The sequence below is a fragment of the Schistocerca nitens genome, chromosome 3 (genome assembly GCF_023898315.1).
Source record: "Schistocerca nitens isolate TAMUIC-IGC-003100 chromosome 3, iqSchNite1.1, whole genome shotgun sequence".
Classification (NCBI taxonomy): domain Eukaryota; kingdom Metazoa; phylum Arthropoda; class Insecta; order Orthoptera; family Acrididae; genus Schistocerca; species Schistocerca nitens.
The window spans coordinates 942,742,896-942,767,843 of record NC_064616.1 but is presented as its reverse complement, the minus strand read 5'-3'; positions in this window follow the sequence as shown (position 1 = coordinate 942,767,843).

The window sequence follows — 24,948 nt, the reverse complement described above, 5'->3', positions numbered from 1 at the left end:
CACATAGTTTTATTTATTACGAATATGTTGAAATTTCGTTCCTTAAATTATCACCATGTGTCCTAAAGAATATTCCTACGTCTTCTAAGCAACTTCCGTTTCGTACATTTAAGGCTCACGAAAGCAGGGAAGAAAAGAGTTCTTATGTTTTCGTGGTATTTGTTTTGCTAATGACAGAATGTTGTACAATAATCTTGATGCTTTCCTTGCACTCTCTCTTGGCACAATATTCTAAGTAAGCCATAGAGATTTAATTTCCCTGGTGAAGCAAAGGCGAGGTTACGTCAACTGCGGTGAATTATTATTATTATTATTACTATTGGCGAATACTCCCCAGAAATAGAAGATATTAAGCAAATAACTGGATCAATTTTTCTTTGAGTTCCTCTTGTCTTTCCAATAAGGCTTCTTTCCAAAAAGGCTTGTTTACGCTTATCCGACCACTTTGGTTTGTACTGTTTTTCTTTTGGTTGCTCTAATGTAACTTCCCATTTGTCTAGTTTGTGTCTGAAGGTGTCTCTTACTAGAATGTCGGCTGGTCTTATGTTTGCATTATTTAGGTCCTTTCGAATTTCATCTAGTGAAGACGAGGAATTCTCAAGTGAGGTTACATAATCTATTATTCTCTTCGTCAATCGATTTTCTGGTTGTCGGCTGAGATGGCCAAATAATTTCTTTCGCCTTTTCCTAATATCAGTTTCGGTGTTTGAAAACTTTTATGTTGTTTTAATTGATTGTAGCCTATAACCATCTTATGTATTTCTTCCTCCTAGAATTTTCCTGACGATCTTTCTGTCTCCTTTTTTGATGTCTTCAAGTTGTTGTTATCTGTTAACAGTTAGTGTTTCACTTGCGTAGAGGATTGCTGGTTTTATGACAGTATTGTGGTGTCGAATTGTTGCTGCTCTTGACATTGATTTTTGGTGAAGAGATTTGGCGTTAACCCTAATCCATTTTCAATTTTTTGGAGGTGATGTTGCTGTGAGATTTTTTCCATAGCTGTCAGTTAGATATTATTATTATTATTATTACTTGTGATAGTCACTGAAATCTACTGAGGTAGAATGCCAAGCAAGGAATTTAGAGGCGTGTAGTTTTATAAAGAAGGGAAGAAAATGAGAGACAAGAAGTCTGGTAGATATTAAGAAACGTTTTGAAAGGTTTAAGAGGTCTGTTAGAAAAATATTCGACATTTTTTTCTTTTTCTTGCCACCAGATGATGGGTTTGAATCTAGCGCGCTGGTATGGATCTATCTTGAACCTTCGTGTGCATGTGTCAGTTTTCCCGCCTCTCGATAGCGTCAGTTTCCGGCAAACAGCAGTTGAGTGAAGTAATGTGTAGTGCTCGCATCGGTTTTTCATTGCAACGGAAGCGATGGAACGACTGGAGCAGCGCTACAGTATCAAATTTTGCCAGGGACTCGGTGACAGGCAGGTGGAAACCATTCTGAAGATTTAGACGGTTTTCTGTGACGATGCTGTGGGCATCACACAGATTAAGGAGTGGTACAACCGGTTTAAAGACAGTTGCACATCGGTGGAGAGCGAGCCACGCTCCGGTAATCCATCAACATGCGGAAACGATCAGGTCATGGCGAAAGTGAAGGCTGTGGTGATGCGTAACTGTCGTGTGACTATCAGAGAAAGAGGATTGTGACCGAAGATTTCGCCATGAAGGAAGTGTCGGCAAAATTCGTGCCGAAGATGCTGACGGTGGAGCAAAACAACTTCGTGTTGAAGTCTCATAGGACATGCTGGACTCCACAAACTGTGACCCCGACTTCGTGAACACCATAATCACTGGTCACGAGTACTGGATGTAGAGTTACGACTCGTAAATCAAATCCCATCCGTCATAGTGCAAGCAATCCTCGTCGCCGATACCAAAGAAGGGCCGCCAAGTGTACAGTAACGTCAAAGTGACACTGACTGTTTTCTTTGACTCCCACGGTGTGGTACACCATGGTTGCGCACCACACTGTCAAACAGTCACCAGAGATTACTACATGGATGTCCTCCGTCGCCTATGTGATGCTGTGCGGCGCAAAAGACAGGACTTGAGGTCAAGGACATTCCTGACACTTGATTCAGACTTTTTTGGCGAAAAACTAGCTTCCTGTGCCTCAGCTGGCTCCTTACTCTCCCTATATGGCCTCCTGCGACTTCTTACTTCATTTTGACATTTGACTATAGCAAAACGTATAGTACAGTTAATATCGAGTTCAAACATATACGAATAAATGGTTTTCCAAAGACGCACTTGTCAGAAATAGGCTAGAAATATCTCCATATCACCCGACATGTGTCCACTTCAGTGTCAATTGTGTTTTATTTTTACTTTTAGTGTAATTTTTGTTTTCAGGTTATAACCTTTTCAGATATAATTATGTTAGATTTGAAATTGTTTGTACATTATTGTTGTAACAGTACGCTAAATCCATACAACAATAAGGGTCAAAATTTGCTGAATGCACTTTGATTTTGCCCACCAAGGACATCGGACAACTGCAGTTTCATGAGAGGAGCGGGAAAGAAGGATCTGTTTCCCCTCTCCTTCCTTCAGCTAACCAACCTTACCCAAGCGCACGGCCAGCGAGTCGGGGACAAGTGGTGTGGGGGAAACGCTTCCTACCAGGAGGCCTAGTTTGTATCACTGACTGAGATTTAGATGTGCCGAGTGTCAGACGGACAGTCTATTTCTTCCGGTTCACGTCATCAAGATTCCGACTAACTTCGTGGGGATGTAGAAAGTGTTTCGAGGAACAAACATCTTCGGTCTTGAACAAGTGAGCAACGACAGTAACATGACACCTCTCACTAGGTGTTTTGTCAAAAGTGTCTGCTCAGATCATATTTCGCCACATTTTGTGTAAGTGCATGTGAGATGAAGTAGTGAGCGGAAATTTGTGAAAACCTGAGTGAAAACAATGCGCTAAATAGCAGCTGATTGAGACAACAACCAGGGACACGAAACAGGACGGAAAATGTAAGTACAGAAACTTACATAACCTCTACCCTCGAAACAGCTCTCCACAAATACGCAATAATTTTCTTCATGGCTAGTTTGTAGATGGCATGCTGTGAAAAAAAAAACGACGAAAACGAGCACTGAAATCGATGTATAATAATACAGTTCAGTTAACGATGTAATTTTAAGGCGAGTGTGTAAATGAAACGAAGCAAATTGCAAATATTGTATTTCTTAGGCCTACAGCAGTTCAATTATTACGAATGTGATATTGTACTTTACAGAAATAAAATTTGACCCACAGAAGATTACACATTCGTGTCGAAACACGTCTGGGTAAATATAAAAATAAACTAATTGTGTTTGCATAAGGCTGATTTCCAAAACAACCCAGTTTTTGCTGATACATTAATAGCCTGTGTAACAGCCACTCTGTTGAATGTGGCCCGCATCTCGTGGTCGTGCGGTAGCGTTCTCGCTTCCCACGCCCAGGTTCCCGGGTTCGATTCCCGGCGGGGTCAGGGATTTTCTCTGCCTCGTGATGGCTGGGTGTTGTGTACTGTCCTTAGGTTAGTTAGGTTTAAGTAGTTCTAAGTTCTAGGGGACTTATGACCACAGCAGTTGAGTCCCATAGTGCTCAGAGCCATTTGAACCATTTTTTTGTTGAATGTGTTCCGGCGTAACCAAAAGCGCCGGCAAGAAAAAGACGAAAAACGCAAGAGCAGAGAAGGTTGTGAGACATCAGCCAACAGCACGCTGACTAGGACGTCACCACGACAGAAGCGGCCGCTACAAGAAGAGAATATAAGCGCCAACAAACAAAAAATTCCGTGGGCGTCTGGCGCGGGGTTTGTTTGTAAGTCCTCGTCGCCAATGTGGAGTCGTGCCCACTCTTCTCGTATAGTGTGGCTAAAGGATGATGCGTTTCGGAATGCTGTACAACAATTCAAGCAAATCACATTAATAATTTTTATTACAACAAAGAAGATAGACAATACTTAACTTTCTATTACAAGAACGTATCGCAAACGATGGGCGATTGCCAGTCAGTGTCTTTCTCTATACACTATGTCCATACAAGCACTGGATATGGACCATTATTAACTGCAATCGTAGTGCTCTCCTAGCGTCGGTCTGGCATTGCCCGGCCGAGGTTGGCAGGAGCGGCGCTTATATTCTCTTCTTGTAGAGGCCGCTCCTGTTGTGGTGACGTACTAGTCAGCGTGCTATTGGCTGACGTGGTCTCACAGCCTCCTCTGCTCTTTAGATTTTCGTCTTCGTCCCGGCGCTTGTGGGTACGCCAGAAAAGAATGAAACCATGCTAACGTGCAGGCATTGTGTTGTGCAGGTTGTGGGTTAGAGTTCCATGCCTGTTGCACTTTGTCGGGTCTGTCAGTACAGAGACGGTTAATGCGGTTTGTAGACGACGCTGGTGTTGTCGTCAGATGATATACCATATCTTCTCGATTGGAGACAGGTCTGGTGATCGAGCAGGCCAAGGCAACATGTCGAGACTCTGTAGAGCATGTTGGGTTACAACAGCAGTATGTGGGCGAGCATTATCCTAAGGGAAACACTTCCTGGAATTCTTTACATGAAAGGCAGCACAACAGGTCGAATCACCAGACTGACGACAAATTTGCAGTCAGATTGCGTGGGATAACTACGAGAGTGGTCCTGCTGTCATACGAAATGGCACCCCAGACCACAGCTCCAAATGTAGGTCCAATGTGTCTAGCACACAGACAAGTTGGTTGCAGGTCCTCAACTGGCCTCTTGTAACCAACACACGGCCATCACTACCGCCGAGACAGAATCAGATTTCACCACCAAACAAAACACCCCACCCTTCAACGAACACCACCGAAGTCGCAAATAGTGATGGTTTGGGGTCAGTAGATGCACGCTACAGGTTGTATGGCTCGTAGCTGTCCTTGATGTAAACTGTTTCTCACTGTGGAAGGTGGCTACACTGAGCCACAGCGCCAGAGATCGCGCTAGAGAGTATTGTTCCGCCGCCTCCACTGGCAGTGATTATTGAGATGTCGTAGTGGGCAGTGCCTGTCGAGGACTCGTAGTGGTCAGTGTGTGTTGAGATGTGCTAGTGGGCAGTGTTTGTCGAGATGTTGCTCCATGTTTTATGCAGTTGTTTGATGGGCTAGACAGCAGATGGTTCGAATGGAAATACTATAATGATCAGAGTGCTTTTCGTCAATATATATGAAGGTAAAATATTCCGTGTTTTTTTTTCATTATTTCAGTGTCTTAAATAATGTGTCATTACAGGTTCAGTCAACAAAGCATCTGGCTTGTGTTGTTGGATTAGAGTATAATTCTGGTTTTCTTGAGTAATTATGGTATTTCTATTTCCTTTAATTAATTCAGTATAAATGATATTTAAAATTTCTTGTGTTGTTGAAGAAGAACCGTGCCAGATGCGTACGTTGAGTCATACTTCCACACACAGAACAGTTATACTTGTGCTTTGGTTTCGTAGGTTTTATAGCTGCTGGGGACTTAATTAATTAATTGTGTTAATGAAAATTTCCATTTCATTCTCTGTTGTTGTTCTATGCAGTCAGATTGCGTAATAATACTAGTCAGGGCCAACCGTTTACGAGACTTCGTAATCGGACAGACAGCTACTAAAGCAAAAAAATTAAAATTATTTGCATTTTATTATAATTAAGTCCCCATGCACGTGGCGACCGCTGCTTCGGATCGTCCCTTGGAATCTTCTGATTGTAAAAATAGTAGATAGTAGTATTGTTGTTGTAATCTGGAGTTTAGTAATTGCAGTCTATTTTGCATGTGTAGATTTGGTAATTGTCATTATTCTAATGGTATTTTTTCTCAGAATTTGAATTGTCTTGTACACGCGTTTGACAATTTAGTGCAATTATTTCAATTGTTCGATTAATCGTGGTTGAGGGAAGCATTTCATGTGAATGGTATTGTTGGAAATAAGGAGGCATTGTGTGTAATTTTCGTACAGTGACGAGTTTTGTATATTTTGTAAATGATTACGCGATCAATGAAAAAGGAAAAAAATGATGAATAGTGAGAATAACGAAATTGCTAACATGGCGAACTCGCCAACACAGGAGAAAGGGATGATGAATAATGGAGTTGAAAACAATTTAATAAGCCGGGAAAATAGTCCGGAACCATTTCAAAATTTTTCTCAATCAGAAAATTCACAGAATCCGAGATTAACGACAGAAGATTCTGGAATAGTATCGAACTCAGATAGCTTTACAGCTATGACGAAGGAAACTGGTTTCGCGGGAAATGTTAGGGGTGAAAAGAATTTTGAAACAGTTAATATGCAGCAGTTGATGAGTGCAATATTAAATTTGGGATCTGAATTAAAAACAGTGGTAACACGGTTAGACTCACAAAAGGGAACAATGGAATCACTGGGATCACAGATGGGAACTTTGGCAACACGATTAGAAACTAATAGGGAAACAATGGAAACACGGTTAGACTCACTGGGATCACAGTTAGGATCTGAATTAAAAGCAATGACAACACGGTTATGCTCACGTATAGGGACATGTTTCAAAAATACGAAAGATGAATCAAAGAAAGAAATTAGAGAAGAAGAACAATCGATTTTGAATGCTCACAATAATAGTTTAATTTCAACGGAAATCAGACAAGAGGAACAGGACAGAGAACGGGAATAAAAAGATCGCGTGATAGTACAAAAATTTTCAGAATTAAATTTACAACGCACACACGATAAGGAAGAAGTATTTGAAAGAATCGAGGAATCCGTACCAAATGACTTAACGCAACAGTGTGAACAGTCAACTACCTAATGTGACAATACCGAAACCCGAGTTGCGATACTTACGGAAAACGTAAACTTATTGGAAAGAGATGAGGAGATTTCATATAAATTGACAAGTCTTAGTTTAAATGGGGACAGAGATTCAGATGATACAGCACCATTGCCATTTGCGGAAACTGAAGAGTACCAGAAAATAAATAAGCACGTTGAAAATCCGGCAAAATTTAATGAACGCGTTAAAAGGGAAGTTGAGGCATTACAAAAGCAAGACAAACATAGTGAAAGCGAAATCGTAGGAAAAGACAGTAGAAGAAATTTAGAATCACAGATAGCAGAGGGGTTTGAAGAAAGTAATTTATTTCATTTACGAGAAGCAACAAGAGAGCTCCAGGCGCGCGAACTTGACAATAATCGACATTCAAACTGGGACAGACGCGGTAGGTCTTTGTCGCCACGAGGCGAAAACTTTGACTATAAACACTTTTTGACTGTTCGGAAATTTAAGATCTTCCGCAATTCTAAGAATGACATACATCCATGTGCATGGTTAGATCAATTTATGTACGCACTTCTGCCAAATTTAACACTAAGTCACAAACTGAAATTTATGTGCAGCTATTAAGGTCCTCAGGGGATTCACTACACTAAGTGAATATGTGCCGTAGCGTTCACAGGGCCCCGAGCTGTAGTGGTGCTATTTCCCTTTTTAGTTTTCTGCGCCGCTGCCTACTCTTTCACTATTCTTTGCATCTATAAAAACAACTCTTCTACTATCCATCTATCTAGACAGTAGGTAAAGATTAACTGGATATGACGATTTTACCCAAAAGTGACTTTGGAAATTACCGTTTGGACTTAATATATTTTCTGCAGCATTCATTCGTAATTTAAACGAAATTTTACCTGTTTATCTTCGTGACAATATTACTTCATATATTGACGATATTCTTATTGCTAAACATTCTTGGAGTGAGCATAACAAAATTTTGGATTCATTATTACGTATTTTTGCAAGAGTTGGCATTACAGTGAACTTGGAAAAATCTGAATTTGGTCGATCTCAGGTGAAATTTCTCGGTCACATTATTTCTACAGAAGGTATTCTTCCTGATCCAGAGAAACTAGACGCTATTCGTAATTATGCTGTTCCTACCACAAAACGTGATGTTCGTAGTTTCCTTGGTGTCTGTAATTTTCTTAGACGTTTGTTAGATTGGATGATTTGGCCACACCTCGTTTACACATTTCAGTTATGCGCACTTTGGTCCCAGAAAATGCTTTCATAAATTACGAGAAAATTGCTACTTCAGTAATATGGAAAAACGTATTCGATCTGTACTTGCCAAATGCAAATTATGTCAAAAGGCTAAGCCGCCAACTGTTTCTCACAGAGCACCGTTGTTTCCTATCATTCCATCGAAATTAAAGGAGATGGCTGCAGTCGATTTGTTCGGTCCAGTGGTTCGTTCTACTAATGGTTTTGCGTACATTTTCGTAGCAGTGGAATTAACATCAAAATATGTGTGTTTTACACCTTTACGCAAAGCAACAGCTCGTTCAGTATCTAATGCTTTCATCAAACATTTTCTTAAAGAAGTTGGTCATGTTGATAAGGTTATATCAGATAATGGATCACAGTTTCGCTCTAAAATTTGGCTTAGTACTCTACAGCGTCGTAAGATTAAACCAATTTTTATTTCACTTTTTCACCCTCAATCTAATGCTTCAGAGAGATGGATGAAGGAAATCAATAAATTGTGCCATCTTTATTGTCATCAGAATCACAGAACTTGGGATAAGTATCTTCATATTTTTCAAAACATTCTGAATGAACTTCCTAATGACAACTTCTTTACCGCCTCTATTGATATTAAAAAATAAAGTACCAACAAATCGCATTTCTGAAATCGTTCCTTTTCCGCCTTCACGGAAACTGCGGCATTCTAAAGTTGTGAACCTGGCTCTGCAAAATATTGCATCTGCGGCTGCTAGAAGAGAGAAATCAGCTAAACGTCCTGGTCGTTTAAAAATCTTGTCAGTTGGTCAAAAGGTGTTAATTAAGTCTCATCGTTTGTCTCATAAAGGAAAAGGCTTATGTCGCAAATTTTTTTCTGCTTTATAACGGTCCATATAGAATTCGCAAAATTATTCATGATAACACTGTTGAAGTAGAAACTCTTAAATCTCGGCGCTCTAAAGGAATACATCATATATAGAACTTAAAAATTTTTGTGGAATGACATACTTTTGAGTAACCAACAGTTATACGTAAACATGCGGAGAATGCAAGGATACCGCGCCGTGTTCCGGCGGCGGCAGATACTCAAAGCAACAGTGAAGTCTGCGCGCCGCACAAGGCAGTCGTTGACCGCAAACAATCACTTTCTACATCACGCGTCGACAGCTGATCGAGCGCTCAGTGCGAATGCACTGACAGACGTAAACAAATACACAGTCTAATTTCTCCGATTAAATTCAGTATAAAGCGATAGTGACTTGATGAATTATGTTATTAACGATCAGTATTTTTCAGGATATGGTTGTATAAAATATTTAAGAACTTCAGGTAAATTCTGTGCGTGTCCGACGTTAAGACGACTTGCTATCGAGAAAATTTCAGGAAGAATGTAATTTCGAAGAAAAAAGTAATAAACTAAGAAAAGGTAACTGTTAATTGAGTTTATTTTTCAGGTAACATATTTCCACTTAGGTACGTACTTTAGACGTAATTTGCTGCTCGCGATTACGTGATTCATACTTTGTGCTAATTTCATGTTCCATGAATTTACTTGTGAAGCGACGTGCTTGTGTACATTTACTGATTTTGACAATTATTGATTAATGAACAGTGTTATTACTTATGTATATTATGCATCGCTTGGCTGCTATGCCTTTTCACTGATGTCATTTTTTTTATTATGTGCCTGCTGTGCTTATTTATTTAAATTGTAATTGACAACTGATTAATTGTGCTGACTGTGGTTATGTATGTAAGATATACTTTGTGATTTATCTGCTTGCGCCTTCATATTTACTCATTAAGGTTACGTATGAACATTTATTTGCTTATGCTGATATGATGCTAATGACCTGTTTATTGTGTGAGATATATATTTGCTGCTTTGCGTATGGTTTGCATATTTACACATTTCTGTTTTGTTGTCATAACTATTCTTTAATTTGCTATATATAGAAATGCTGATATGAGGTGTACGTACATGGAGTTTAGGCCACACTATGGTATTAATTATAGATTGTTCGCTTGACGGAGACTCGTTATAGGGATTGTGCTGCATCCACTTGTTGACATTCTGTTCTCTACTGGTATATTTACTCGCTATTGCATGTTTTGCTTACGCTCAGTGCCTTATATTTTTAAGATAAGAAAATGAACTGCTATAATTCTACGAACGACATTAGTACAAGAAACTTCATAGAAGTCACATGAGCTGGAGGTTTTATGGAAGCTGTATAAATTTATGCTAATAGGAAGGAAGCTAACGACATGACATACCAACACTAGGTTAGACCATTGACAGTTATTACACTGCATTTTTCGTGAGTAATTGAAATAGGAAGTGACACTTGACACAAAAAATACTCCACATGTTTGCTTCTGCTATGATTCTTGAAGTGGTGTACACACTGTGAAATATTATGATCATTCACACTCCGTAATCGTACTTAATTACTGAGAGTTATTCGAACTAAAGTCTGTTGGAGGTCATGTATGCATTTCTTTTATTTTATGATGGACAAGGAACCAAAATGTATCTTATAATTTATAATGAGTAGAAAATTTGGGTCAGATGGATTACACAGAGGTTGTGTGTGGACACTGTGTCTTCGGATTGTATGGGCTGATGAATTGAAGTTGCACTAGGATTTTGTCTGTACTTGTTCGAGGAGACTGACTAGAGGAAAGAGTTGTTATGGAAGTGAAATGATATTGGTGCTGAGGTTTATATATATATCGACGTAGTGAAGAGGTATTATTGAAGTATTAAGATTAAGTGATGATGATTGGAGTTTTCGTGGACAAGAGGTAAGGTAAATGATATTGATGATAAGGTTTATATGTATCGACGTATTGAAGAGGTATTAGTGAAGTATTGAGATTATGTGATGCTGATGATTATTGGAGTTTTGGTGGATAAGAGGTGAAGTAAGTGAGGAGCATATTTTTTTTTGGTTGGTCTATATGGAACAAGGAGGATGAAGATGGCAAACTAGAACACTCAAGTAGAAAGAAGATTGTCTACACACACACTTTGTTAAATCACTAAGCAGTATATACTTTTTTTTTGAGAGAGGAAGTAATTGCATATCTTGGCACACTGACAGTTGTTCAGTTACCGTACATTTTGATCTGGCTTTGCAAACATTGGTCTTGACATGATGACTATGACGTTGACTAACTATTATTGACTGTTATACATTGCTGCCACTACTACTTGATACACATGATGAACATAAAATTTTGACAGAATTGCATTTACACAGTTAACACTATTCAACTACACAGTAGCACTAAATGTGGATGAAAGATGAGTGAGTGTGTTTTGTGTGTTTTCCTTTTATAATCCCAGAGAAGTGATCCCAAACTGTCTCCTAAATATTATTTTACTTGTTTGTTGTGGCTTGCACTGACACCCATAAATATTATAGGTTTACTGTTATTGTGTACTGTAATAGTTAATGTGACAATTATCTGATATCATTTGTGTGTTTATTAGAATTTATATGTTTAGTGTGTAAAGCATTTGTATGTGCATTCAAACTATTGTTCATGCCTGAACTGTCTGATTAGTGATACGGAATATTATGGACTGTTATTTGCACTTTTTCTACATGATTGGTGCCACTAGAACATGTTTAATTTCTGCTGATGAACAGTGTGATTAGTGAAAGTGAATATTATGGACTGCGGTCTGCACCTGTTCAACATTGCTGGTGCCACTGATGGACTGCTTCTACTGAAAAGATGTCACCTGTTGATATCTGCACCTGTTCAACATTGCTGGTGCCACTGATGGAACTGTTTATACTGAAATGGTGTTACTTGTTGATGTCTGCACCTGCTCAACATTGCTGGGTGCCACTGATGGACTGCTTCTACTGAAAAGATGTTACTTGTGGGTGTCTGCACCTGTTCAACATTGCTGGTGCCACTAATGGAACTGCTTATACTGAAATGGTGTTACTTGTTGGTGTCTGCACCTATTCAACATTACTGGGTAACACTGATGGACTGCTTCTACCGAAATGATGTCACTTGTTGGTGTCGGCACCTGCTCAACATTGCTGGGTGCCACTGATGGACTGCTTCTACTGAAAAGATGTCACCTGTTGATATCTGCACCTGTTCAACATTGCTGGTGCCACTAATGGAACTGCTTATACTGAAATTGTGTTACTTGTTGGTGTCTGCACCTGTTCAACATTGCTGGTGCCACTAATGGAACTGCTTATACTGAAATGGTGTTACTTGTTGGTGTCTGCACCTATTCAACATTACTGGGTGCGACTGATGGACTGCTTCTACCGAAATGATGTCACTTGTTGGTGTCGGCACCTGCTCAACATTGCTGGGTGCCACTGATGGACTGCTTCTACTGAAAAGATGTCACCTGTTGATATCTGCACCTGTGCAACATTGCTGGTGCCACTAATGGAACTGCTTATACTGAAATGGTGTTACTTGTTGGTGTCTGCACCTATTCAACATTACTGGGTGCCACTGATGGACTGCTTCTACTGAAAAGATGTTACTTGTGGGTGTCTGCACCTGTTCAACATTGCTGGTGCCACTAATGGAACTGCTTATACTGAAATGGTGTTACTTGTTGGTGTCTGCACCTATTCAACATTACTGGGTGACAGTGATGGACTGTTTCTACTGAAAAGATGTCACTTGTTGGTTTTTGCACCTGTTGACCATTGCTGGGTGCTACTGCTGGAACTGTCAACTGCTTATTCTTGAGCTATGGAAAGCGTTTATGTGAATATTTGTATAAACTGATTTTTTGTGTATTACTGTTTGTGAAAAGTTATGAGACTCTTACCTGCACATATTCGTCATTGCTGACGCTATTGATTGAACTGTTTAACCACATAATACTTGTGTAAACTGTTATGTAAAGTCACATTTATGAAAGGATTTGTATTGCTTACTGTATTTTATATATTAGGTTATTGAAAGGTCAGTGCAAAGCCAAAATTTTATCTAGTATGTGATATTTACGTATTAATATTATCTTTTATTTTTGTCTGTATTTTTTTGACGAATTTGGTGGTATTTTCACCACCAATGCTGGCAAAAAATACCATCAAATTCTAGCCTGTCGAGGAAGGGCATATGAAAGGTGGCTACACTGAGCCACAGCGCCAGAGATCGCGCTAGAGAGTATTGTTCCGCCGCCTCCACTGGCAGTGATTATTGAGATGTCGTAGTGGGCAGTGCCTGTCGAGGACTCGTAGTGGTCAGTGTGTGTTGAAATCTGCTAGTGGGCAGTGTTTGTCGAGATGTTGCTCCATGTTTTATGCAGTTGTTTGATGGGCTAGACAGCAGATGGTTCGAATGGAAATACTGTAATGATCAGAGTGCTTTTCGTCAATATATATGAAGGTAAAATATTCCGTGTTTTTTATTGTTTTTTCTATTTTTTTTCTTTTTTTTCTTTTTTGTTTTTTTAATTAATTAATTTATTTTTTTTGTGCCTCCTGTGAAGATGGTTCGAATGGAAATACTGTAATGATCAGAGTGCTTTTCGTCAATATATATGAAGGTAAAATATTCCGTGTTTTTTTTCATTATTTCAGTGTCTTAAATAATGTGTCATTACAGGTTCGGCCGGCCGAAGTGGCCGTGCGGTTAAAGGCGCTGCAGTCTGGAACCGCAAGACCGCTACGGTCGCAGGTTCGAATCCTGCCTCGGGCATGGATGTTTGTGATGTCCTTAGGTTAGTTAGGTTTAACTAGTTCTAAGTTCTAGGGGACTAATGACCTCAGCAGTTGGGTCCCATAGTGCTCAGAGCCATTCATTACAGGTTCAGTCAACAAAGCATCTGGCTTGTGTTGTTGGATTAGAGTATAATTCTGGTTTTCTTGAGTAATTATGGTATTTCTATTTCCTTTAATTAATTCAGTATAAATGATATTTAAAATTTTTTGTGTTGTTGAAGAAGAACCGTGCCAGATGCGTACGTTGAGTCATACTTCCACACACAGAACAGTTATACTTGTGCTTTGGTTTCGTAGGTTTTATAGTTGCTGGGGACTTAATTAATTAGTTGTGTTAATGAAAATTTCCATTTCATTCTCTGTTGTTGTTCTATGCAGTCAGATTGCGTAATAATACTAGTCAGGGCCAACCGTTTACGAGACTTCGTAATCGGACAGACAGCTACTAAAGCAAAAAAATTAAAATTATTTGCATTTTATTTTAATTAAGCCCCCATGCAACTGATGAGCCAGCTTCTGCTCAAATTACAGCTGCGTCTACTGTATGATGCCCCAGAGCCCCACGTCGACCACCATCATCTACCCTCTCGGTAGTGCCATATGGCCGTCTTCTTGCGAACGTAGATTCCTGTGGCCACTGGTGCCAGCAGTTACGTACAGTGGCTACAATCGTGCCAAGTCTTTCTGCAACATCACAGAAAGAACATCCAGCTTCTAGTAGCCGTATGACACGATCTCGTTCAAACTTAGTGAGGTGTAGACAATGGCGTCTTCGTCGCGATAAAGGCATTCTGGACTAACATCAACTCACCACGTCCTATCATGATCGTTACAGGGTGTATTTAAAGCAAATTTGATTTGCATCCTTGAAGTGGCGCTACTAGTCCACTCTTATGTGAATGGTGCGAAATTTGAATAGACGTCATGTTTGAGATGTAGAAATACGCCTATAATCTTTCGTTTATTCCCGTACGACCATTTCAGGAGCGTACAGTGAATATCAGGAATCCGGTACAACATCAAATCTCCGACATCGCTGTGGCCGGAAAAAGGTCCTGCAAGAACGGCACCAACAACGACTGAAGAGAAACGTTCAACGTGACAGAAGTGCAACCCTTCAGCAAATTGCTGCAGATTTCACTGCTGGGCCAACAACAAGCGGCAGCGTGCAAATCATTTAACGAAAAATCATCGATATGGGCTTTGGAGACGAAGGCCCACTCGTGTACCCTTGATGACTGCACAACACAAAGCTTTATGCCTTCGCCTGGGTCCGTCAACACCGACAATGGACTATTGATGACTGGAAACATGTTGTGTGGTCGGACGAGTCTCGTTTCGAATTGTACCGAGCGAATGGATGAGTACTGGTATGGAGACAACCCCGTGAATCCATGGACCCTACTGTCAGCCGCGGACTGTTCAAGCTGGTGGAGCTCTGTAAAGGTGTGGGACGTGTATAATATGGGATCCCTGATACGTCTAGATACGACTGTTATACGTACGTAAGCATACTGTCCGATCACCTGCCAACACTCACGTTCATTGTACATTCCGACGGACTTAGCAATTCCAGCAGGACAATGCTACACCCTACACGTCCAGAATTGCTACAGAATGGCTCCATGAAACTATTTCTGTGTTTAAACACTTTCGCTGACCACCAAACTCCTCAGACATGAACATTATTGAGCATATCTGGGATGCCTTGCAATGTAGTGTTCACCCCCTCATCTTACGGATTTATGAACAGCCCTGCAGGATTCATGGTGTCATTTACCTCCAGCACTACTTCAGACATTAGTCGAGTCCATGCCACGTTGTGTTGCGGCACTTCTGTGTGCTCACGGGGGCCCTACGCGATGTTAGGCAGGTGTACCAGTTTCTTTGGCTATTCAATGTAGATCTTACCACGTTAATCTGAAATGGCTTCCAGAATCACTCACTGCTTTCGCACCATCAACTTGCGTCTGCAGCTAAGTTCCACTCACACCAAAATATTTCTAAATCATCTGGTCTAAGAGACCTTCGGCTGGCATGATGTGCGCCTGGCTGTGAACGGTGGCGATAAAGCGATGAAGATCTCTGCTGGAGATGTCTGCCCACTGGCAGATGTTGTTCTGTCTGCTTCCGGAGAGAAAGATCCGGGTCTTCGCGTTTTCATTCTTTACGTCACTTTGAGCGGCTGAGCTACGGATATTCCCAGCACCGACTAGTAAAATGATACCTTAAAACTAGATGGTCAACTCTCTGGCTCTAATTTCATGCAGTTAACCTGTAAGACGTTCCCTTACATTTGGTGCTGAAAAACAGGGTCCTGCACCCTCTATGTCTCTCTTTCTATGGCCGATGAGGTGGATCCTCCGCTTCACTGCCGTGTTTCTGTTTCTAACTTCTGATTTATTTAGTCAGTCCTGACGGCTCTTACATTGTGTTAAGCATTTAGTTTTTCCAATGCATGGGTCCAGTGGCATCTCATCCCCTCGAAGTTTGTTGACGACCCGTTCGCACTCCACATGTCAGTCTTATCTTCTGCCGGCGGTCTATTTCGAAGATAGTCATGTATTCCATTTTTTTCACAAAATCGTCCTTCCGTTTATCGCCAAATCCGGCATTTCTCCTGTTTTCACCATCAAGTTGTGAAACAGAATCTGCTGGTGGCGCTAAACTGCAGGGAAACGCATCTGCATCGAGACTTCAGGTCGGCCTACATGTCCTGATCCTCGCTCGCTGACTCGCTTCCACCTCAACGTAATGCGCTTCCAATGAGTCATCTTATTTAGATACACCATGTAGATCTGTGTAAAAATGTAAACTACACTACGTGATCAAAATGATCCGGACACCTTATTGAAAATGACTTACAGGTTCGTGGCGCCCTCCGCCGGTAATGCTGGAATTCAATATGGTGTTGGTCCACCCTTAGCCTTGATGACAGCTTCCACTCTCGCAGGCATACGTTCAATCAGGTGCTGGAAGGTTTCTTGGGGAATGGCAGCCCATTCTTCAAGGAGTGCTGCACTGAGGAGGTATAGATGTCGACCTGTGATGCCTGGCACGAAGTCGGAGTTCCAAAACATCCCAAAGGTGTTCTATAGGATTCAGATCAGGACTCTGTGCAGGCCAGTCCTTTGCAGGGATGTTACTGTCATGTAACCACTCCACCATAGGCCGTGCATTTTGAACAGGTGCTCGATCGTGCTGAAAGATTCAATCGCCATCCCCTAATTGTTCTTCAACAGTGGGAAGCAAGAAGGTGCTTAAAACATCAATGTAGGCCGGTGCTGTGATAGTGCGGCGGCCGGGGTGGCCGAGCGGTTTAAGGCGCTACAGTCTGGAACCGTACGACCGTTACGGTCGCAGTTTCGAATCCTGCCTCGGGTATGAATGTGTGTGATGTCCTTAGGTTAGTTAGGTTTAAATAGTTCTAAGTTCTAGGGGACTGATGACATCAGAAGTTAAGTACCATAGTGATCAGAGCCATTTGAACCATTTTTTGTGATAGTGCCACTCAAAACAACAACGGGTGCAAGCCCCAAACACGAAAAACACGACCACACCACAACACCAACGCCTCCGAATTTTACTGTTGACACTACACACGCTGGCAGATGACGTTCACAGGGCATTCGCCATACACACACCCTGCCATCGGATCGCCATATTCTTTACCGTGATTCGTCACCCCACACAACGTTTTTCCACTGTTCAATCGTCCAATGTTTACGCTCCTCGTATTTACCGGCGTGATGTGTGTGTTATGAGCAGCCGCTCGACCATGAAATCCAAGTTTTCTCACCTCCCGCCTAACTGTTATAGTACTTGCAGTGGATCCTGATGCAGTCTGGAATTCCTGTGTGATGGTCTGGATGGATGTCTGCCTATTACACATTACGACCCTCTTCAACTGTCGGCGGTCTCTTTCAGTCAATAGACGAGGTCGGCCTGTACGCTTTTGTACTGTATGTGTCCGTTCACGTTTTCAATTCGGTATCACATCAGAAACAATGAACCTAGGGATGTTTAGGAGTTTGGAAATCTCGTGTACTGACGTATGACACATCCAATCACCTGACCACGTTCGAAGTCTGTGAGTTCCACAGAGCGCCCGATTCAGCTCTCTCACGATGACTAGTGACTACTGAGGTCGTTGATATGGAGTACCTGGCAGTAGGTGGCAGCATAATGCACCTAAAATGAAAAACGTATGTTTTTAGGGGTGTCCGGATACTTTTGATCACATAGTGTATGTTCATTAGGCACTGGCAGTCAATGGTACTCATATACATCTCATTAGTCAACGGGGATTGATTATTCCGATTTTATTAGTCTTTTTAACTATGATTTTATGTTAGTTATTGGACAGTTTTTGGAAAAACTGTCACATAATGACAGATAAGTTCTACTGGACGTCGCATGAGCTTTTATCAGGAAGAGCTTTTCTGAAAAATTACTGTATCGATCGAAAATAAATATTTTCCGTCATAATCAAAATATCCACGGGTGTGCTGCCGGTCTATAGTGTCCAACGGGCACAATATTTCGTCGATCATACATGTCGCCATCATCAGGTGAACTGACGGACTGAGCTCCTGTGAACGTGCCGGCACGGAGATCCGTACGCTATGGCTGCTCAGAGGGAACTGGGTTCGGTCGCGGCGGTGGCCGATTTAAATACCCTCCGCCCGCGGCGCGCTCCCTCCGCCGTCCGCGCCCCGCGCCACGGTCACGCGGTGGAACAGATTGCGACGGCGTCTGAGATGACGTCGGTGTGATGGCTCTGTCCGCCGTGCACGCAGACAGCTGCCACCACCCTTCACAGAGGAATTGGGTATTTAAAACTCTAGTACATAGGGCGCGCACTATCTCCGACGCAGAGAGTCTACCCCAGGAATTGGAACATCTGAGAACTGTATTTCGAAAAAGTGGGTACTCAGAATGGCAGATTCAACGTGCTCTCCGCCCAACTACTGCAGCACAACCTGTTGAGGTGGATGAAGTCACGAGGGAGGAGGTAGGCACTGCATTTATTCCATACACAGGCGCACTCTCGGGGAAAATCGCCCGCATTCTGAAGAAACACCGGATCGGAACTGTGTTTTGTCCTCCGAATAAAACTCGTGCACTGGTGGGGAGCGCCAAAGATGACCTCGGTTTGAGGAAGGCCGGCGTGTACCAGATTCCGTGTCAATGTGGCAAGTCGTATATTGGTCAGACGATGCGTACCGCCGAGGATCGACTGATGTATCCGAGCAAAAAAATGGTTCAAATGGCTCTGAGCACTATGGGACTCAACTGCTGAGGTCATTAGTCCCCTAGAACTTAGAACTAGTTAAACCTAACTAACCTAAGGACATCACAAACATCCATGCCCGAGGCAGGATTCGAACCTGCGACCGTAGCGGTCTCGCGGTTCCAGACTGCAGCGCCTTTAACCGCACGGCCACTTCGGCCGGCTGTATCCGAGCAAGTCGGCGGTCGCTGAACATTCTTTGTCGGAAAATCACGCTATGGAGTATGACCGCACGCGGATTCTGGTACAGACGTCGAGATACTGGGAGAGCGTTGTTAGAGAGGCCATCGAAATTCGCACCAATGACGACCTCATAAACCGTGACTGTTGCTATAATCTTAGCAAGGCTTGGGAACCAGCGATTGGGTTAATCAAGAGTAAATCGAGCAAACGTATAGTTGTGACGACCACGGCGGACACAGACATCACACCGACGTCATCTCAGACGCCGTCGCAATCTGTTCCACCGCGCGACCTTGGCGCGGGGCGCGGACGGCGGAGGGAGCGCGCCGCGGGCGGAGGGTATTTAAATCGGCCGCCGCCGCGACCGAACCCAGTTCCCTCTGAGCAGCCATAGCGTACGGATCTCCGTGCCGGCACGTCCACAGGAGCTCAGTCCGTCAGTTCACCTGATGATGGCGACATGTATGACCGCCGAAATATTGTGCCCGTTGGACACTATAGACCGGCAGCACACCCGTGGATATTTTGATTATCAAATACGCCGGGAGAAACTCAAGAATCACATTTTCCGTCATCATTAATGGACTACATTTGTTGACAGGGTTTGGTAGAATATTCTAAAACGCCCACTTATTTCCGAGTTGATTTTCAATTGAATCTCTTTTCTCTTGATTATATCCAAAAGTTAGACACCATGCATGCAGAAAATTTCAATAACTTCTCATGCCACTGAAGTTAAGTCTACTTTAAATCTTCTTTATCCGTAATTTGTGCTAGCTGTCTTCCGAGTCATTAGACATTCGTTTGGCACCTGTAATCATTTGCTGTCCCCTCTTAACCCTCTTCCACTTATGCCTCATGTTCATTCCTCGAAATTGGGAAAATATGTATCCTGATATTCACGGCACACTCTTAAAATGGCCTTACCGGGAAATCCCCACTTCATCGCTACTTCGGAGACGTTGTGTCCCATCGCTCGTGCACCGACAATAACACCACGTTCAAACTCACTTAAATCTTGATAACCTGCCAGTGTAGCAACAGTAACTGGTCTAACAACTGCGCCAGACACTTGTTGCCTTATGTAGGCGTTGCCGACCGCAGCGCCGTATTCTGCCTGTTTACATATCTCTGCATTTGAATACGCATGCCTGTACCACTTTCTTTGGCGCTCCAGTGTAGCTAAGGTAGTGAGACGAACCATAGGAGAAGTCGGATCATTTCTAATGAGTCTCAGAAGTCTTAAAACTACATGCTGAAGGCTTGTTAGAGGATTTTTACATTCAATATGCTATCAACTCTGGCCACAACTGCAAACGCATATCCTTCTATAGTGCTAGTTGCCTTTTAATACTAATATTTCAGCGGTCACTTTATGACTCCGTGCTTATTATTGTTTTATACAGGGGCACAGTTATTAGAATCAGATCCCAGATCCTTCAGCCAGATTTGCGAAGGTAATAGTCTGATATTGTTAATTTCTGTCACATGATTTAATGCACACTTTAATGTAATAAATTATATTCATTGGAATTCTTGTTTAGTTTTGTAGCAAATGTTTCCCTATTCATCAGAGGAACAGGGCTATTTTATACAAATCAGAAGCTCATGTACCCCGTCAACTAAATACTGAAATCCAGTAGGAATTATATGACTGACCCTACCGTTCCTCTCACAGTCGTAGTAAGAACTTACGTTAATTTGCAGGTGGAGGCTAAAAAGGCTGCTAGAATCAATCATTGCTTTCTCATCAAAAACTTTAGTTGCGGCTAAGTTCTACTCACCCCAAAATATTTCTTAGCCCCCAACTAATCTGCACGAAGAGGTACTCGGCTGGCATGATCGGCGACTGGCAATGAGGCGCCGAAGAGCTCTGCTGGAGAAGGAGCCTGCCAGTGAAGTGATTCTGTTCCTTCTCCTTTCGAAAAGGAAGACCCACGTCTTCACGTTTTCGTTCTTTACGTCATTTTGATCGGCTGAGCTACTGGTATTACGAGGGCCGACCAATACACAGATGCCTTAAAGCAAGCTGGTTGCCTCCCTGACTCTAATTTCAGGAAGTTAAGCTATAAAACGTTCCCTAATACTTGAAGTTGAGAAACAGTTACCTGCTATGTCTCTGTCTTTGAATCTCCGACAGCACATCCGCTGTTTCGCTTTCTGATTCCTAATTTATTTATGTTTACCTGTCGTGGCGGCTCTGACATTGCGTCAAACACTCGGTTTTTGTTGTGTCTGGGTCAGGCGGCACCCTCGAGGTGGCCTGACTAAGGGTTGTCACTCCACGTTTCGATCCTATCTCCAGCGGGCGGCGTGAATCGAAGAAAGCCACGTTTTAAACGCTTTATTCACAAATGCATCCGTCCAGACCTTGCCAAAAACGGCATTTCTCCTGTTTCCACTTTCAAACTGTAGAACAGACCATGATGATGGCCTTGCATAGCAGAAGAGCATATCTATATTGTGACTTCAGTGATCGGCGATCTGCGGCAGCTCCTCAAAGAAGGGTAGTGGCTGTGCAACTCTGATGTGATGAATAATGTGTAAAATAGCCATAGTTGGGAAAAGGCAGTATTTTATTTGTGCTAAATCACATAGCTGCTTCAGTGGTTCAAACAATAAATCGTGAGGGAAAAAAGTTCTTTTTATTGATTAAGCTTTAAAGTTTTATTAGATGAGGCTTAGTATTACAATAGGAAGTGAAATAAGTTCAGTTCCCGAGTCTCAGTTACTAACTTGTCCTTTACACGTATGTGAGTCGATTATCTTATGATGCAGTCCCATTATTTTGATGTCTGTCCCAGTATCTTCGCAGGGTTGTAAATCTCACCATGAGAGATAATTACTTCTTGGCAAAAGGAGCCGAGTATGCCACTGGTCATAGTGGCAGCGATCTTCAGCCGTGTGTATCGCCTGTATTCTATACGTCACGCTGCTATGACATCTAACTGAATGGCGATTCCGCCATACTCTGCCTTATTTTGACCTCAATATCAGGCCTCTCCCCGTTTCCCAAGCAGCGTTAGCAGTTTTTTACCGAGAAAAAAATGCAACTAGAATGACTTAGCCCACTTCTCCTCAGTTAAAATTGCGAGATAAATTGTCGGTGGAAAATTTAAAGATGTCGGAAATTCGAAGCGATATTCAGTAGCTTTATAATGTCAGGCCTAGTTTAGTAGTACCACTCTATATTGAATATCCGAGGGCTAGCTCACTTGTCGTAGGTTAAAATGGTAGGAAATTGTCTGTAAAATACACTTCAGTACATGGGAGCTAGGTCAATCATCCTACATAAAAATGTATTACTGCATCTGTAGTGGTGTCCTTAGCAATGACTGAACAATCACTTGCAGGTTTCAGCTTTTTGACCACATTGCCACCACTCCTAGGCTAGTTTGAGCAAGTCTTCTGTAAGTTTCAAGTTGAGCACCTCTCATACCACCACTCGTCCATAGGTTACAGCACCTGTAGGCAATCAGTGTTGCAGAGTACAAGTGTGCAGGATAGCAGCCTTATGCATACGCATACTTTGGAAACAATGTAATCAAATGTACATCAAATGGCTTTCTCGGTACCCTGTACTTGTGATGCTCAGTTAGTGCAGTCGATAGAGTTTGGCGTTAAAATATTTCAGTATGAGAATTCGACTCCGGACCTATGTGTCATTTTTTTCTTTCATAGTTCTGTTCTGCCCAATAAAGCTGTAGTATGCACTATACAATACCGCACAATCTACTGCAAGCCACTGCCGTGAACAGACGTGCGTGACTCTCGCGTCGTGTCGGAGTAAACAATGTCCAGGCTGTGCAAGCTTGTAGCCGGACGTGTTTTTCCTACAGACTGCGAGTAATCCCAGCAATAACACGCAGGCAGAGGCCAAGAAATCCACGGTCAGATATAGATTCGAATGTGGGCAAGAGCAACCCCGTATCGATATTGTTGATTAGTCGAAACAGTCGGTGTTTCCTTACAGCTTACGACCTCCTCGCCAATGCGATTTACCTGAAAGTAGGTAACAATGAGATGAATGCACGAGTGGTAAGACACATAGATGGCACCATCGATTTTCCAATCTACATTGGAAAGATGTATAAATTATCTGTGACTTAAGCTAGTATGGGACTGTGCACTATAAAGTTGTACAACTTCCCGTTTGAGACATCCAATGATTCTCTAGCGCCGGCCGAGGTGGCCGAGCGGTTCTAGGCGCTACAGTCTGGAACCGCGCGACCGCTGGGTTTCACACAATCGTCCTTTTCGAAACCCATGCTGATACCTACAGAGTAGATTTCTAGTCTCCAGAAAAGTCATTATACTCGAACATAATACTTGTTCCAAAATTCTACAACTGATCGACGTTAGAGATATAGGTCTATAGTTCTGCACATCTGTTCGACGTCCCTTCTTGAAAACGGGGATGACCTGTGCCCTTTTCCAATCCTTTGGAACGCTACGCTCTTCTTGAGACCTACGGTACACCGCCATTTTATTGTTCTCCCATTCGCTGAGAGAGGTTCCCTCCAATTTTATGGCACGTGACACAATTTCCTAATGCATGTGCTGATTTCCCTGGGTGACCTGGACCAATTCCCAGTGGGTCCCCAAAAAGGAGAGGGGCGGGAGTAGGGTGCACCGAGGAGACCAAGAGTGTAACCTGAGACCGGATATCCTTATCAGTGTAACCTGATACTGAAGGTCAAGGTCGTCCCTTATGACCACTACTACACTACCAAGGTATCGTTTGTTGCATTCATCTATCGTTCATAGTTTTCGAGATATTCAGTGGACGCCTCGTAGGATACACCCTTTTGGGCTTCTGTAGTAAGGCAAAGACCCATAGTCTAAGTTATAACTGTTCTGATACTTTCAGAATGGAGTATACCTGTTACTATATAAAACAGATGTCGACGTTATCATCGACCAAAGACTGTCAAAGGTAAGTGAAGAATACTTTAAAAGCCTAAATCGCTAAATAAGCATTTTATTGGATGACCGGTTTCGACAGAACTATGCTGTCATCATCGGAGTTAATGATTTTGAATTTTTACGATACATTACCCATCAATGTTACAAGTCGCTTCACACTACCATTACGGTCGCTACACATCACTTGATGGTGGTGGGATGTACAGTCGTGGACAAAACGAGCGAGGCCGGCCGCAGTGGCCATGCGGTTCTAGGCGCTACAGTCTGGAACCGCGCGACCGCTACGGTCGCAGGTTCGAATCCTGCCTCTGGCATGGATGTGTGTGATGTCGTTAGGTTTAAGTAGTTCTAAGTTCTAGGGGACTGATGACCAAAGAAGTTAAGTCCCATAGTGCTCCTGCTACACAGAATAACAGGCAAGGCGACGAAGTGCTACCAACATACTATGCACACGCGTGAAATTGAAAAAGTATCCGAACTTTGTCAGACTGTTTTCAATCATGTCTAAGACTATATTAATACTGATTAGTGTGTTAAACACAACACGTAAATGTAAGATATAAATTAAAGAAGAAATGCTAATTAGTATTATCTGTACTAATAAAAATGAATTTCAGCTTATTGAGATAACATAACTGTTTTAGTAAGACAAAGTACCCCAGATCGTTACGAATTAGCAAAATATTATGCGCATTCGGCCGCGAAACGCTCTGTCTCAACGTTCAGACCAGTCATACTGGATTTTGCGTAAATTTTCTTTACATTAACAGCCGTATCTTTAGATTGCGTTCACAAAGAAGCTCACTTTTTTACACC